The sequence below is a fragment of the Chiloscyllium plagiosum genome, unplaced genomic scaffold (assembly GCF_037043375.1).
Source record: "Chiloscyllium plagiosum isolate Xiang-an unplaced genomic scaffold, Cpla_swu_hap1 HiC_scaffold_19, whole genome shotgun sequence".
NCBI lineage: Eukaryota > Metazoa > Chordata > Chondrichthyes > Orectolobiformes > Hemiscylliidae > Chiloscyllium > Chiloscyllium plagiosum.
Window position 1 is genome coordinate 75936831 of NW_028270157.1, and position 16004 is coordinate 75952834.

Consider the following 16004-nt stretch of genomic DNA (forward strand, 5'->3'; position numbering starts at 1 on the left):
TGGAAGGGGACATCAACAGCATGATCAGACAGCACTTGCTCAGCAACAGAGAAATGACAGCTCAGTTTGGGTTCTATAACGCCCGCTCAACTCCGGACGTCATTCCAGCCTCGATTTAGACACACAAAGAGAACAGAACCCTCGAGGCAGTGTGAGAGTAACTGCTCTCAACTTCATGGCCACTTCGGAACTAATGTGGCATCAAAGTGTTTTAGCAACACTGGAGCAAATGGAGGATAACATAAAAACTTGGTCATTTTGGAAGGGAGAATCAAAGAACAGTATATTATTTAAATGGGGAAAGCTGCAGAAAGCTGTAATAAAGAGGGACTTGTGTTTCTCCTAAGTGATGCACAAAAAGCTAAGATTCTTAAGGGGTTTGACAGGATAAATGCTGGGAGGATTATATAACAGTTTAGGACCAGAGGGCATAGTTGCAGAATTAAGAAGCGCTAATTTCAGTCTCAGATGAGGAGGAGTTTCTCTCTCAGAAAGTTAATAGTCTTTGGATCACCTTGCCACAGGGACTGAAGGAGATTACAAAGAAAAGGATAGTTTAACTTTTGTTTGAAGTCAATCTTACAATCCCTACAGTGTGGAAACAGGCCCTTCGGCCCAACAAGCCCACATCCACCCTCCGAAGAGTATCCCACCCAAACCATTCCTCATTATTATACATTTGCCTCTGACTAATGCACCTAATCTGCATATCCCTGAACAGTTAGCATGGCCAATTCACCTAACCTGCACATGTTTGGATTGTGTGAGGAAACCGGAACACCCTGAGGAAACCCAGGTGGACACGGGGAGAATGTGCAAACTCCACACAAACAGTCGGCCGAGACTGGAAGTAAACTGGGTCCCTGGTGCTCTGAGGCAACAGTACTAACCACTGAGCCACCATGCTGCCCGGCTAAGTCAATATTTTGGCTACAGGAGCCTTGCAGAGAGAAACCATCAACAAAACTTTATGAAAATGAGTCAGGCACACAAGTGTGTAAATATATCCCACACTGTGACAGGTAAACTGAACTGTTCTACTACACAGATTATGGTGAATTATGCAGATTCAATTCTCAAAGTTGAAACAAACGTTTGTTCTCACATGAACACTATTCAATTGTAACAATGAGAGGAACCGTATTGTTGAAGAGGAGAGTGTGAAACGGACTGGTAAGCTAGAGGAAGATGTGTTGGATATTTTGAACAACTTGTCCCCCAGGCCTGATGGGATATATCCTAGGATTATGTGGGAAGCAAGAGAGGAAATTGCAGTACCATTGGCAATGATCTTTTCATCTTCATTGTCAACGGGGGTGGTACCAGGGGACTGGAGAGTGGCGAATGTTGTGCCCCTGTTCAAAAAAGGGAATAGGGATAACCCCGGGAATTACAGGCCAGTTAGTCTTACTTCGGTGGTAGGTAAAGTAATGGAAAGGGTACTGAGGGATAGGATTTATGAGTATCTGGAAAGGCACTGCTTGATTAGGGACAGCCAGCACGGATTTGTGAAGGGTAGGTCTTGCCTTACAAGTCTTATTGAATTCTTTGAGGAGGTGACCAAGCTGCAAAGGGACTTGGATATGATGCAGAGCTGGGCTGAGGAGTGGCAGATGGAGTTCAACCCTGCCAAGTGTGAGGTTGTCCATTTTGGAAAGACAAATAAGAATGCGGAATACAGGGTTAACGGTAGGGTTCTTAGTGAGGTGGAGGAACAGAGAGATCTTGGGGTCTATGTTCATAGGTCTTTGAAAGTTGCCACTCAGGTGGATAGAGCTTGTAAGAAGGCCTATGATGTATTAGCGTTCATTAGCAGAGAGATTGAATTCAAGAGTCGTGAAGTGATGTTGCAACTCTACTGGACTTTGGTTAGGCCACATTTGGAGTACTGTGTGCAGTTCTGGTCGCCTCACTTTAGGAAAGATGTGGAAGCTTTGGAGAGGGTGCAGAGAAGATTTACCAGGATGTTGCCTGGAATGGAGAATAGGTCATACGAGGATAGGTTGAGAGTGCTAGGCCTTTTCTCGTTGGGACGGCGAAGGATGAGGGGTGACTTGATAGAGGTTTATAAGATGGTCAGAGGAATAGATAGAGTAGACAGTCAGAAACTTTTTCCCCGGGTACAACAGAGTGTTACAAGGGGACATAAATTTAAGGTGAAGGGTGGAAGGTATAGGGGAGATGTCAGGGGTAGGTTCTTTACCCAGAGAGTGGTGGGGGCATGGAATGCGCTGCCTGTGGGAGTAGTAGAGTCAGAATCTTTGGTGACCTTTAAGCGGCAATTGGATAGGTACATGGATGGGTGCTTAAGCTAGGACAAATGTTCGGCACAACATCGTGGGCCAAAGGGCCTGTTCTGTGCTGTATTGTTCTATGTTCTATGTTCTATTTCAGGAAGTGAGAATGTACTTTGATCTGAGGCTCTGTTGCATTGGCTGCTGTTCAGGAATTGATACCTGGGAGTTCTTGTCTGCAGGGCAACAATTCTATTGTGCTGAAAATGTGTTACTGGAAAAGCGCAGCAGGTCACGCAGCATCCAAGGAGCAGGAGAATCGACGTTTCGAGCATGAGCCCTTCATTCCTGAAGAAGGGCTCATGCCCGAAACGTTGATTCTCTCGCTCCTTTTATGCTGCCTGACCTGCTGTGCTTTGCCAGCAACACATTTTCAGCTTTGTTCTCCAGCATCTACAGTCCTCACTTTCTCCTCGAAGAACAATTCTATTGTATCTGTTTCAGTTCAGAATCACGTCAATACATAGACACAGAATTGGTAAATGCATTTAGAACTTAATAAGTCCCAGGCAATAGGCATTAACAGCTGCTCACATCTATTCTGGAAATGAGTCCCACAATGACATCAGAAAGATCTTATGTTCCCTTTCCCACCGAAACATGGTCTGCTGCTCTCACCTGTCCTGGAACTGAGCTCCTCATAACGATCAAGAAGATTACAGACTCTCTCTCTACACTGTGCCAGAGTCAGCAACTGGCAACTATTCCAGTACAGAATGTCACAGTGAGAATAGGAAGATCCTGGGCTCGATAATGGGCCTATTCATTTGCAACTCAATAGCATTTTTGTCTTGAAACCCACAGCCAACCAGGAAAATCCAAGATTCTTCCCTCTGTGCCTCCAAATTGTCAGTTTCTGTAACATCCTTCATGAACTATAACCCTTCCCACCTCTCTAAACCCTCCAGTTTCTATAAACATTCCTACACCTGTAACATCCTCTAAACCCTACAAGGCTCCATTCTCGAAAGCCTCTGCCTCCTCAGAAGGTCATTGAAATGAGGGTGGATCATTTGCAAGAGGTTAGAGATAAAAAGGGACGTTATGGGTGGATGAGGTTGGCATTGCGAGCTGGCAGAAAACAGAAAAAAAGCTTGTCTTGGTGCTGCAGACAATTGATGAGGAGGCCCTACTGACAAGGGTGTAACCTTTCTTGCAGTTAGACTGGATTTTAATAGCTGGAGGAGGTCGAAAAGAGAGAGTAAAGAAGCTAAGGAAGGTTACAGATATGTAGAGGGTTTTAACATCTGGCAGAGATTACAGAGACAGGGAGGACTGGAGGTGCTTCCACAGATAGAGATGGATTTAGAAAGCAATGGGGAGCTGTTTACGGGAAGAAGATGATTATAGAGTCGGAGACGCTGTAGGGACTAGAGGCTGTTAACATTGGAGTAGGTTATATGGCTGAAAGCATTGTCACAGCTGGAGCAAGGAAAAGAGATGGGCAGAGTTGTAGGTGCTGGAGAATGTTGCAGGTATAATGAGCATTTTATTGGTTTGAGGATGTTATTGAGATCATGAGAATCGTCAGGGCTGGAGGGAGTTTCTTTTGTGGGATGTGGGCATTGCTGGCTGGCCAGCATTTATTGCCCATCCCTAGTTGCCTTTGAGGTGGTGGGCGTGAGCTGCATTTTTGAACTGCTGCAGTCCATCTGCTGTAGATTGACCCACAGTGCTATTAGGGAGGGAATTCCAGGGAGAGAGGGAACTTTGACCCAGCAACAGTGAAGGTACGGCAATATATTTCCAAGTCAGGATAGTAAGTGGTCTGAAGGAGAACTTGAAGATGGCGGTGTTCCCATACGTCTGCAGCTGTTGTACTTCGAGATGGAAGTGGTCTGGGGTTTGGATGTCGCTGTCTGAGGATCTTTTGTGAATTTCTGCAGTGCATCTTGTAGATAGTGTACATTGCTGTTGCTTAGGTAAAGTGGTGGAGGGAGTGGATGCCTTTGGATGCAGTGTCAATCTGGCAGGCTGATTTGTCCTGGATGCTGTCAAGCTTCTTCAGTGTTGTTGGGGCTATACTCATCCAGACAAGTGGGGACTATTCTATCACACTCCTGACTTGTGCATTGTAGATGGTGGACAGGCTTTCAGGAGTCAAGAGGTGAGTTACTCACCACAGTATTCCAAGCCTGTGACCTGCTCCTATAGACAATGTATTTACGTGGTAAGTCCAGTTGAGTTTCTAATCAAACATAATTCCAAGGATGTTGATAATGGGGGAATCAGTGATGGTAACACTATTGAATGTCAAGAGGTGGTAGGTAGATTGTCTCTTGTAGATGTTGGTCACAGCCTGGCATATCAGTGGTTCAAATGTTACTTGCCTCTTGTCATCCCAAGCCTGGAAATTATCCACATTTTATTGCATTTGAATATGGACTCCTTCGGTTTCTGAGGAGTCACTGATGGTGCTGTACGTTGTGCTAACATCGGGGAACATCCCCACTTCTGACCTTATGGTGGAGGGAAGGTCATTGATTAAGCAGTTGGTGATGATTGGGCTGAGGACACTATCCTGAGGAACTCCTGCAGAGATGTGCTGAAGCTGATATGACTGACCCTCCACAACCATGACCATCTTCCTACATGTCAGGACTGACTCTATCCACAGCAGAGTTTGCTGATACCCATTGATTCTAGTTTTGCTCGGGCTCCTTGATGCCACACTCAGTCGAATGCAGCCTCGATGTCAAGGGCTATCACCCTCCCTTACCCTCTGGAGTTCAGCTCTTTTGTCTATGTTTGACCCAAGGCTGTAATGATGTCAGGAGCTGAGTGGCACTTGTGGAATTCAAATTGGGTGTCACTGAGCAGGTTATTGCTGAGCAGGTGCTGTTTGATAGCAGTGTGGACTACACCATCCATCACTTCACTGATGATTGAGAGTAGACTGATGGGGTGGTAATTGGTTGGGTTGGATGTGTCCTGCTTTTTATGTACATGACATACATGAGCATATTTTCACATTGTTGGGTAGATGCCAGTGCTGTAACTATATGGAATAGCTTGGCGAGGGGAGCAGCATGTTCTGCAGCTCAAGACTTCAGTACTATTCCTGGAATGTTGCCAGAGCCTGTGGTCTTTGCAGTAACCAATGCCTCCAGCCATGTATGGATAGCACGTGGTGTGAATCAAATTGGCTGAAGACTGGTATTTGTCCAATTTAGCACAGTGATAGAGCCACACAACGTGATGGAGGTTGTTCTCAATGTGAAGGCGGGACTTTTTCTCCTCAAGGACTGTGCCGTGATCACTCTCATTGGACATGTCATGGACAGACATATCTGCAGCTGGTAGATGGTAACAATGAGGTCTAGTATGTTTTACCCTCTTGTTGGTTCCTGAAGAAGGGCTTATGCCCGAAACGTCAATTCTCCTGCTCCTTGGATGCTGCCTGACCTGCTGCGCTTTTCCAGCAACACATTTTTCAGCCCTCTTGTTGGTTGTCTCACCACGTACCACAGTATAGTAGCTATGTCCTTGATGGCCCAATCAGCTCGATCAGTAGTACTGCTGCCAAGCCACTATTGGTGGTGGGCATTGAAATCCTCCACCCATAGTACATTTTGTGCCCTTGTCATTTTCAGTGCTTCTTCCAAGTGTTGTTCAGCATGGACAAGTATCAATCCATCACTTGAGGGAGGATTGTAGGTGGAAATGAACTGGAGTCTTTTTTTCCTGTGTTGAACCTGAAGCCATGAGACTTTATGGGGTCTGGAGTTAATATTGAGAACTGCCAAAGCTCCACCCTCCAGACACACAGTGCCGCCACATATGATTCTGTGAGAATGACTATTGTATTCTGTTTCTTGACTAGTCTGTGAGACAGCTGTCCCAATTTTGGCACTCAGCCCCAAATGTTAGGAAGGAGGACTTTGTAGGGCCGACAGGACTGTTTCTGCCATTGTCTTTTCTGATGCCAAGGTCGGTGTTAGGTGAACCACGCAGGTTGATCACTTTGAGGCTTTGTAGCGATTGGTACATTTGAATAGCTTGCTGGTCCATTTCAAAGTCAATTGAGAGTCAACCAGTCTGGAGTCACATGTAGGCCAGACTAGCTGAGTATGGCAGATTTTCCTGAGAAATATTAGTGAACCAGATAGATTTCACTGACAATCAACAATGTTTTCATGGTCATCAGTATGTTCTTAATTGAAGATTACTTTTGATGATTATTGGACTGGAGGAGATTGCAAAGATTGGGAGATTTCTGTGGATCAGAGTAGCTAACAAAACAGGCAGAGCTGCAAAATTTGAGAAAGATTATATAGAGACAGAGGATTGGAGATTATGGAGGAGATTCCAGGGAAAGGAGGTTTATATGGTCTGTATGAGTTACAGAGATAAGTAGGGCTGCATTGGCTAACTGAGGTTGTAGAGAATTGATAGTATTTGTTCGATGACATTACTGAGATAGGATATTACTGGAGCTGTAGGACTCTCAAGACATCCTTATGGCATAAAACAATGTTATTTGGCCCATCAGGTTCACACCAGCTCTTTGACTGAACTCATTACAAATGATCTCCTGCATTCCACCCCCTCACCTTTTGCATTATTTTTAGTCACAATAATTATCCAAAACCCTCTTGAATGTTTCAACTGAACATGCATCTAAAACACATTCAAGTGTATCCTAACCACTGTCAGAGAAGTTCTTCTTGGTATGAAACCTCTTTCTAGTTTCCTATTAGTTTTACTCCACCTTTTAACCCTGTCTGTATGAGGGCCCACCTAAGATTCTGGGGCAGCTCGATGTATGCTTGCAGTTCTCTCATACCCTCTCTTTAATCATCTCTGCTCTGAACCTTCAGCATTTCCCCAGGCTCTCAACTCTATTCTCTATCTATTCTATTGTTCTTCTTCATCTTAACCACTTGCCATATTGTCATCCAGGGAGCTTTGCACTGGTTATCCTGCATTACCTATATGAGGGAGCATTCCTCGATTGGACCCAAACCATCTCCTCTTTGAAGGGAACCTGTTGTTCAGTTTTCCTTTTTCTGACCAACTTGGTGTTCCAGTCAGACCTTCCCAGCTTCATTTTTGCTCCACTGAAGGCCGCTCTAAGTCAATTGATTTTTCTCACTCTCCATTGTTGTATGTCATTTTCTGCCATCATCCTGAATTTTACAATAAAATAATCACTGCCCAAAATTGTTCCAAACTGACACAGGATCAACTTGCCCCATCTCTTTTGCACAGACCAGGTACATGCTCTCTTGGGCTGGACACATTCTCCTGTCGTAACCTCTCCTCCATACAACCCAGGAACATTTGACTTTCACTGCCCTGACATGACCAGTATCCCAGTCTATATTTGGACCATTTAAATTTCACAATATAACTATTGTATAATATTGTCATCTCTCTGGACTGCCTTATAGATTTGCTCTCTACATCCTTTCCACTAGTTGGCGGCCTCTAGACTGCACCTCAGAGCAAATGCACACTTTTTATTCTGGACCTCCAGCTAAATACATTCTGTCCTTGGAGAAAACCTCTCTTTTTTGGGGCTCTTTAACTGATGTTATCCTAAACCAATCCTTTTACATTTCATCCTTTCCTTTCTATTGTTTCTGAATACTTTGGACACAGTAATATTTAACTCCCAGTCTTGCTATTCCTTGAGCCAGACCTCGGTTATTGCCATGTCATCAGATTTCCACATACCAATCTGCAACTGAATCTCCCCATTCATATTTACTGTACTCCCAGTTTTCACATGAATGCAGAGTGACTTTGATTTAGACTTTATTACTCCACTTTCCCCTATAAAGCTTGCTATTGTAAATCCTGATAGTCTCCTCTACTGTTCCCTTTCAGTTCCCATATTCCACCAATTTATTTTAAATCATTCCCAACAGCACTAACCAAATGCCCCACAAGGGGCTCAGTCACAGCTCTGTCACATGCTACTACATCCAGCTTGTAGAGTTGCTAGAACCAGTCCCAATGTCCCAGGAGCCTGAAACCCTTCCTGCCGCATCATCATTCCTGTCACGCTCTCATTCACCTAATACTCCTCGTTCTGTACTGCCTTGCACATGGCACTGGGTGTAACCCAGAGATTGCTACATTTGAGGACTTGCTTGTTAACAATCCACCAAGCTCCCTAAATTTTGATTCTCAGACCACCTCACACTACCTCCCCAAGTCATCCCTCCCAACATGGACCATAACCTCTGGCTGCTCACCGTCCTCTTGCAGACACTGTGATATTCTTGACCTCAGTATCCTGGAGTTGCATTGACAGTCACAGGAAAGCTCATATCTCCTTCAATTTACTGAATCCCTTCTGACTATTGCTCCTCCTTCCTTCTCCCTCCCCTCCTGTACAATCAGGCTGCTAGTGGTGTCACAAATGTGGCTCTGACCGCTCTCCCCTGAGCAGCCAGCAGCTTCATCAGCTTCCAGACTGGAAAACCGATTTGTAAGTGTGACCCCAGGGTTCTCCTGTATTCCCAAACTGTTTCTTTAACACTGAATAGTTGCCCATTCCCTTCCTTCAGCCAAGTAGTTATGACTACAGTGAGATCCCCTCTCTGCATGTGCCAACCACATAACTCTCAGCATCGCAGATATCTCACTGAGTCTCCAGTCACTGCCTCAGCTCCAAAACCCAGTTTTCAGCCATAACACTGACATGGGTTTCAACTTCCCAATATTAAAGGCATTCCATTTGACTAACCTGTGCTGCCATGTCTTAAACTGAAACATATTTATTCTTAATTAATTAAATACTTAGAATAAAGTTAACATCAAGGAAATAAGTTTAAAACTCTATCCCTTATCTGCTTGTAACCTACTGAGATTACTTTATGATATAGGCTCAGACATTCACTTATTCCTGACATGGAGGATATAGAATGTGGAGAAATAGATGGTGACATCTTCAAAAATGTCCATATTCTCGAGGGGGAGATGCTGGATGTCTTGAAACATATAAAAGTGGATAAATCCCTAAAGCCTAAGACTAAAATTGGGCCCTTGAAGACAGAAACAGGGGAATATATTACGGGGAACAAAGAAATGGCAGAAGAATTGAATTGGTACTTCAGATCTGTGCTCACTGGGGAAGACACAAGCAATCTCCCTGAGGTAACAGTGGCTGAAGGACCTGAACTGAAGGGAATTTATATTTGCCAGGAATTGGTGTTGGAGAGACTGTTAGGTCTGAAGGCTAATAAATTCCCGGGGCCTGACGGTCTACATCCCAGGGTACTGAAGGAGGTGGCTCTAGAAATCGTGGATGCCTTGGTGATTATTTTCCAGAGTTCGATAGATTTGGGATCAGTTCCTGTGGATTGGAGGGTGGTGAATGTTGTACCACTTTTTAAGAAAGGTGGGAGAGAGAAAGCAGGAAATTATAGACCAGCTCGTCTGATCTCAGTGGTGGGAAAGATGCTGGAGTCTATTATAAAGGATGAAATTACGACACATCTGGATAGTAGTAACAGGATAGGTCAGAGTCAGCATGGATTTATGAAGGGGAAATCATGCTTGACTAATCTTCTGGAATTTTTTGAGGTGGTACCAGGGGACTGGAGAGTGGCGAATGTTGTGCCCCTGTTCAAAATAGGGAATAGGGATAACCCCGGGAGTTACAGAGTATGTAACTCTGAAGATGGACAAGGGAAATCCAGTAGATGTAGTGTACCTGGACTTTCAGAAAGCTTTTGATAAAGTCCCACATAGGAGATTAGTGAGCAAAATTAGGGCGCATGGCATTGGGGGCAAAGTACTAACTTGGATTGAAAGTTGGTTGGCTGACAGGAAACAAAGAGTGATAAATGGCTCCATTTTGGAATGGGCCAGTGGGGTACCACAGGGATCAGTGCTGGGACCGCAGCTTTTTACAATATATATTAATGATATAGAAGATGGTATTAGTAATAACATTAGTAAATTTGCTGATGATACTAAGCTGGGTGGCAGGGTGAAATGTGAGGAGGATGTTAGGAGATTACAGGGTGACCTGGACAGGTTAGGTGAGTGGTCAGATGCATGGCAGATGCAGTTTAATGTGGATAAATGTATGGTTATCCACTTTGGTGGCAAGAACAGGAAGGCAGATTACTACCTCAATGGAATCAATTTAGGTAAAGGGGCAATACAAAGAGGTCTGGGTGTTCTTGTACACCAGTCAATGAAGGTAAGCATGCAGGTACAGCAGGTAGTGAAGAAGGCTAATAGCATGCTGGCCGTCATAACAAGAGGGATTGAGTATAGAAGCAAAGAGGTTCTTCTGCAGCTGTACAGGACCCTGGTGAGACCACACCTGGAGTATTGTGTGCAGTTCTGGTCTCCAAATTTGAGGAAAGACATTCTGGCTATTGAAGGAGTGCAGCGTAGGTTCACGAGGTCAATTCCTGGAATGACGGGACTACCTTACACTGAAAGACTGAAGCGACTGGGCTTGTATACCCTTGAGTTTAGAAGTCTGAGAGGGGATCTGATTGAGACATATAAGATTATTAAAGAATTGGACACTCTGGAGGAAACATGTTTCCGCTGATGGGTGAGTCCCGAACCAGAGGACACAGCTTAAAAAATGGGGTGGACCATTTAGGACAGAGATGAGGAGAAACTTCTTCACCCAGAGAGTGGTAACTGTGTGGAATGCTCTGCCCCAGAGGGCAGTGGAGGCCCAGTCTCTGGATTCCTTTAAGAAAGAGTTGATAGAGCTCTCAAGGATAGTGGAATCAAAGGTTATGGAGATTAGGCAGGAACAGGATACTGATTAAGGATGATCAGCCATGATCATATTGAATGGTGGTGCAGGCTCGAAGGGCAGAATGGCCTACTCTTGCACCTACTGTCTATTGTCTATTGGCCTGATCAGGTGTACCCTAGAACTCTGTGGGAAGCTCGGAAAGTGACTGCTACTGAGATATTTGTATCATCGATAGCCAGAGCTGCTGGAAGACTGGAGGTTGGTTAACGTGGTGCCACTGTTTAAGAAAGGTGGTAAGGAAAAGCCAGGGAACTATAAACCAGTGAGCCTGACATCGATGGTGGGCAAGTTGTTGGAGGGAATCCTGAGGGACAGGATGTGCATGTATTTGGAAAGGGCAAGGACTAATTAAGGATAGTCAACATGGCTTTGTATGTGGGAAATCATGTCTCATAAACTTGATTGAGTTTTTTAAAGCTGAAATTGTGTTGCTGGAAAAGCGCAGCAGGTCAGGCAGCATCCAGGGAGTCCTAGGGAGTGTTGCTGAAGTTTTTTAAAGAAGTAACGAAGAGGATTGATGCGGACAGAGCAGTAGATGTGATCTATATGGACTTCAGTAAGGTGTTCAACAAGGTTCCCCATGGGAGACTAGTTAGCAAGGTTAGATTTCACGGAATACAGGGAGAACTAACCATTTGGATACAGAACTGGCTCAAAGGTAAAAGACAGAGTTGTTTTTCAGACTGGTGGCCTGTGACCAGTGGAGTGCCACAAGGATCGGTGTTGGGTCCTCTACTTTTCATCATTTACAGAAATGATGTGGAGGCAAGCATAAGAGGTATAGTTAGTAAGTTTGACACCATGGGCCAAGACGTGGCAGATGGAGTTTAATTCAGATAAATGTGAGGTGCTGCATTTTGGGAAAGCAAATCTTAGCAGGACTTATACACTTAATGGTAAGGTCCTAGGGAGTGTTGCTGAACAAAGAGACCTTGGAGTGCAGGTTCACAGCTCCTTGAAAGTGTAGTCGCAGATCGATAGGATAGTGAAGAAAACGTTTGGTATGCTTTCCTTTATTGGTCAGGGTATTGAGTACAGGAGTTAGGAGGTCATGTTGCAGCTGTACAGGACATTGGTTAGGCCACTGTTGGAATATTGTGTGCAATTCTGGTCTCCTTCCTATTGGAAAGATGTTATGAAATTTGAAAGGGTTCAGAGAAGACTGGCAAGGATGTTGCTAGGGTTGGAGGATTTGAGCTATAAGGGAGAGGTTGAATAGGCTGGAGCTGTTTTCCCTGGAGCGTTGGAGGGTAAGGGGTGACCTCAAGGAGGTTTATAAAATCATGAGAGGCATGGATAGGATAAATCGACAAAGTCTTTTCCCTGGGGTGGGGGAGTTCGGAACTGAAGGGCATAGGTTTAGGGTGAGGAGGGAAAGATATAAAAGACACCTCAGGGGCAATATTTCGCACAGAGGCTGGTATGTGTATGGAATGAGCTGCCAGAGGAAGTGGTGGAGGCTGGTACAATTGCAACATTTAAGAGGCACTTGGATGGGTATATGAATAGGAAGGGTTTGGAGGGATATAGGCTGGGTGCTGGCAGGTGGGACTAGATTGGGTTGGGATATCTGGTCAGCATGGACGAGTTGGACCGAAGGGTCTGTTTCTATGCTGTACATCTCTATGACTCTATGACTGAATTTCTGAGTCAGCCCTTCTGACCTGCAGACCATCCTCCCGGCTTGAATCAGATGAGGTAAATATAGCCCACTAATCTTCTTTCTCTTGATGTATCGGTGATGGTGACGTGTGGTGCAGTATGGAAGGTATTAAACTGGTGTTAATACCAACCTTCAAAGGCAGAAAGGCTGTATCCTACTGATTCCATCCTATCACAGGAGCCCCCATGTCTACCCAAAATAACCCTTTCCCTGTGGAAGATGTGGTAGCCACGCAAACACTAATCAGCAGGGCCATGTTCTGGTGAGTGACCCATTCTGCCATGTCAGATGTGTTGAAGGGAATGGGTATGAGGGGGAGTCCTCCACTCGAGTGTACTGCACACCCAGCACATAGATTGATCCGACCGCAAAGCACATTCATCACTGAAATGCAGAGACGTGCTGAGGTGTGGGCTAGTCCATATTGGTCCAGTATAAGTCATTAGAAAACATAGCCATCCTGTTCATTTCCCGTTGCCGATGCCTTTTACAGCAGTATTGGTGATCAGCAGGATCTGGAACAACCCCTCAACCCTTGGCTAGAGGCTGTGCTTTCTCCTGAACACTTTTATGTTCATGAATTCTCCTGGTTCCAAATTACAGCAATGTCTTCCAGTTGGGTCAGCTTTAGCTTTCTTTACCTGTGAATGGAAGTTAGAGAAACATTTGGTTGGTGACATACAACAACTTAAAAATATGTTCCTCTGTTTACTGAATGTCTGTTTCTTTAACAGTGAGAGGTGCAGAGAAAGGTAACCATAGGGAACGCCCCACGATGATCCCGTGTGGTGACAATCCTGTCAGCCGATTGGTAGCAGATCACACAGTCATTAGGTTAAAGGTAGAATTTCGATCTATTTAAGGCCAGTTTCCTCACAGAGTTTTGCAGGTTTCTCTTTCAACATCCCATTATAGCTTTCCCCTTGTCCAGCTGACGATGGATGGTAGCTGCAGTGAAAATGCTGGCTGATCTGCAAGGCATTACACATTTCCATAACAACCGGTTCCACTAAAGTGTCACCCACTGTCACTTGATATCTGCACAGGTATTCCGAACCGTGGTACAATTTCTTTGTAGAAACGCTTAGCACCTGTAGGTGCATCATTTCTCCGACAGGGAAAGGTTTTGACCCATTTACAGAATACATCAATAATTACAAGTACACACTTAAGTCGCATGCACGAGGGGCAGTTTGGTAAAATCCACTTGCAAATGTTCAAAAGGCCCTGCAGGATTTAGGTGGGAGGCAATCTGCGCTTTTTCTGTTTTTTTTTCCTAGATTCATAGTTTGGAAGGTAACACACCAGTCACTAATTTACTTTGTACTTGCTGAAATTCCTGGTGCATACCACATTTTCAAAATGTAACCTGCCATTCCCCCCTTTGCCTGTACGTGTGACCGACCGAACAAAGCAGCAACCCCACTGGAGCAGGGCTTTGAGTGTCACCACGTGGCCATCGGGATGAACCCAGACCCCCGCTGGTGTCTTATTGCACGGATCTTGGGCCCAAGCTAACACCACCTCAGCTTTGGCCTGAGACCGACGGGCTAATACATCACCAACTGTGGGCAGGAAACCAATGGGTTTACAATTTCTCTAAACAAAGGCAATCTGGTATCAGACAAGGTGACATTGTGAGTCCCTCTATCAGCCTGGACATTGCTCAGTGTAGCCTCATCTTGCTTACCCGTATGTGCCAAACATTTAATAATCATGACCTGCTGAGGACATTGAGTAGCACGCAAGAGGTTGTCAACATATTCAGCAGTTTTGATTCTTGTGCCCAATGAGATTGGATAATGCCGCAGTTTCCAGATCTGTCCATGGTCATGAGCAATGCCAAATACATAACATCAGTCGCTGTAAATATGAGCTGTTTTGCCAGTAGCCAATATACATGCTTGTGTGAGGGCAAGACATTCAGCTTGTTGAGCAGAGGAAGTGTTGGGGAGAGCTGCCACTTGGTCAGTAGAGTAATCTGTGATGATGGCAGAGCTTGAACAGCAGTGTCCATTGTCTTTCCTAAAGGCAGAACCAGCGAAAAAAATAGAGTCAGGGGCCTGTTGGTCATATCAACCCGAGGTTTGGGACTAGCTGGGTAAGTGTCTCACAGCGTTGAGGGCTGTCATCTTCAGGGATCACTGACTTATTGAAGGTTGAGCAGTGCTTGATGGTCAATTTCGAGTTAGATAGTAATTTCACTTCACACTGAATGGTGCGGGCCAAGGTTAGTTGTTGAGTGGCACATTTGGTCAATAGGATCTCAACAGAGTGGAGAACATGCAATACAGTACGATGGTTCAGAGTGATAGCGTGAGCTTGTTGAAAGGCAGCAGCGATACTTGCAGGCAGGCAGCTGGGCAAGCTCTCAGCAACTGGATCCATTCAAATGCTAACATATACCACTGACCGAAGGTTGTCTCCAACAGACAGACTGAGCAAAACCAGACCTACGGTGGCCAAACAAGTGATAGGGCTTTGCATAGTCAGGAGGCCCTAACGCTGGTGCCGAGATGAGAGGCTGCTTGAGAGATTTACCAACATCTTCAGCTTCCTCATTCCAGATCAGGGTATCGGGCTGTGAGTGCATGGAACTATCCAGGAGTGGGTGGACTAGGTCGGCATAATTAGCCACCCATTGTCTACAATATCCAGACATGCCTAAGAAATGTTGCATCTCCCTTTTAATGATGGACAGTGGGTCTAATCAGATCATCTTGATTCTATCCATTGGTAACAGTCTGGTAGCCCGGTATAGTCCACGTCACGGATAGTGGACTCTTTCAGACAGAAACTGCAGCCTAGCTTTCGAAACTTAATGGCCCTTCATTGCTAGAGATTGGAGCAATATGAAGGAGTCAGTCTCACAAGCCTGTTTACTAGGGGATGCCAAAAACAAATCATCCACACATCGTGTCAAAGTAGACCCTGCTTGAAAAGTTACATCTTCCAGATCTTTCTTCAAGCACGGAGAGAACATGGTAGGGCTTTTGGTATACTCCTCGCGTGTATTGGGTTCCTCAGTCGGTGAAAGCAAAGAGGATCTGTCAGTTCGGGTGTATCAGGCTGTAGAAAAGGACTGAACACAAGTTTATGACTGTGTAATCGAAGGAGCCCACTGGAATGCCAGTGAGAATGGTAGTCGGATTTGGGAACACTGGATAGGTGGGAAAAAACAACTCATTAACTGCCCGGAGCTCCTGAATAAAGTGCTACTTGTCACTACTCTGTTCTGAACTGGCAGGGTAGGTGTATAGCAACAGCTTCTGGTAGCTACTATAACACATTGATCAAGGAGAGA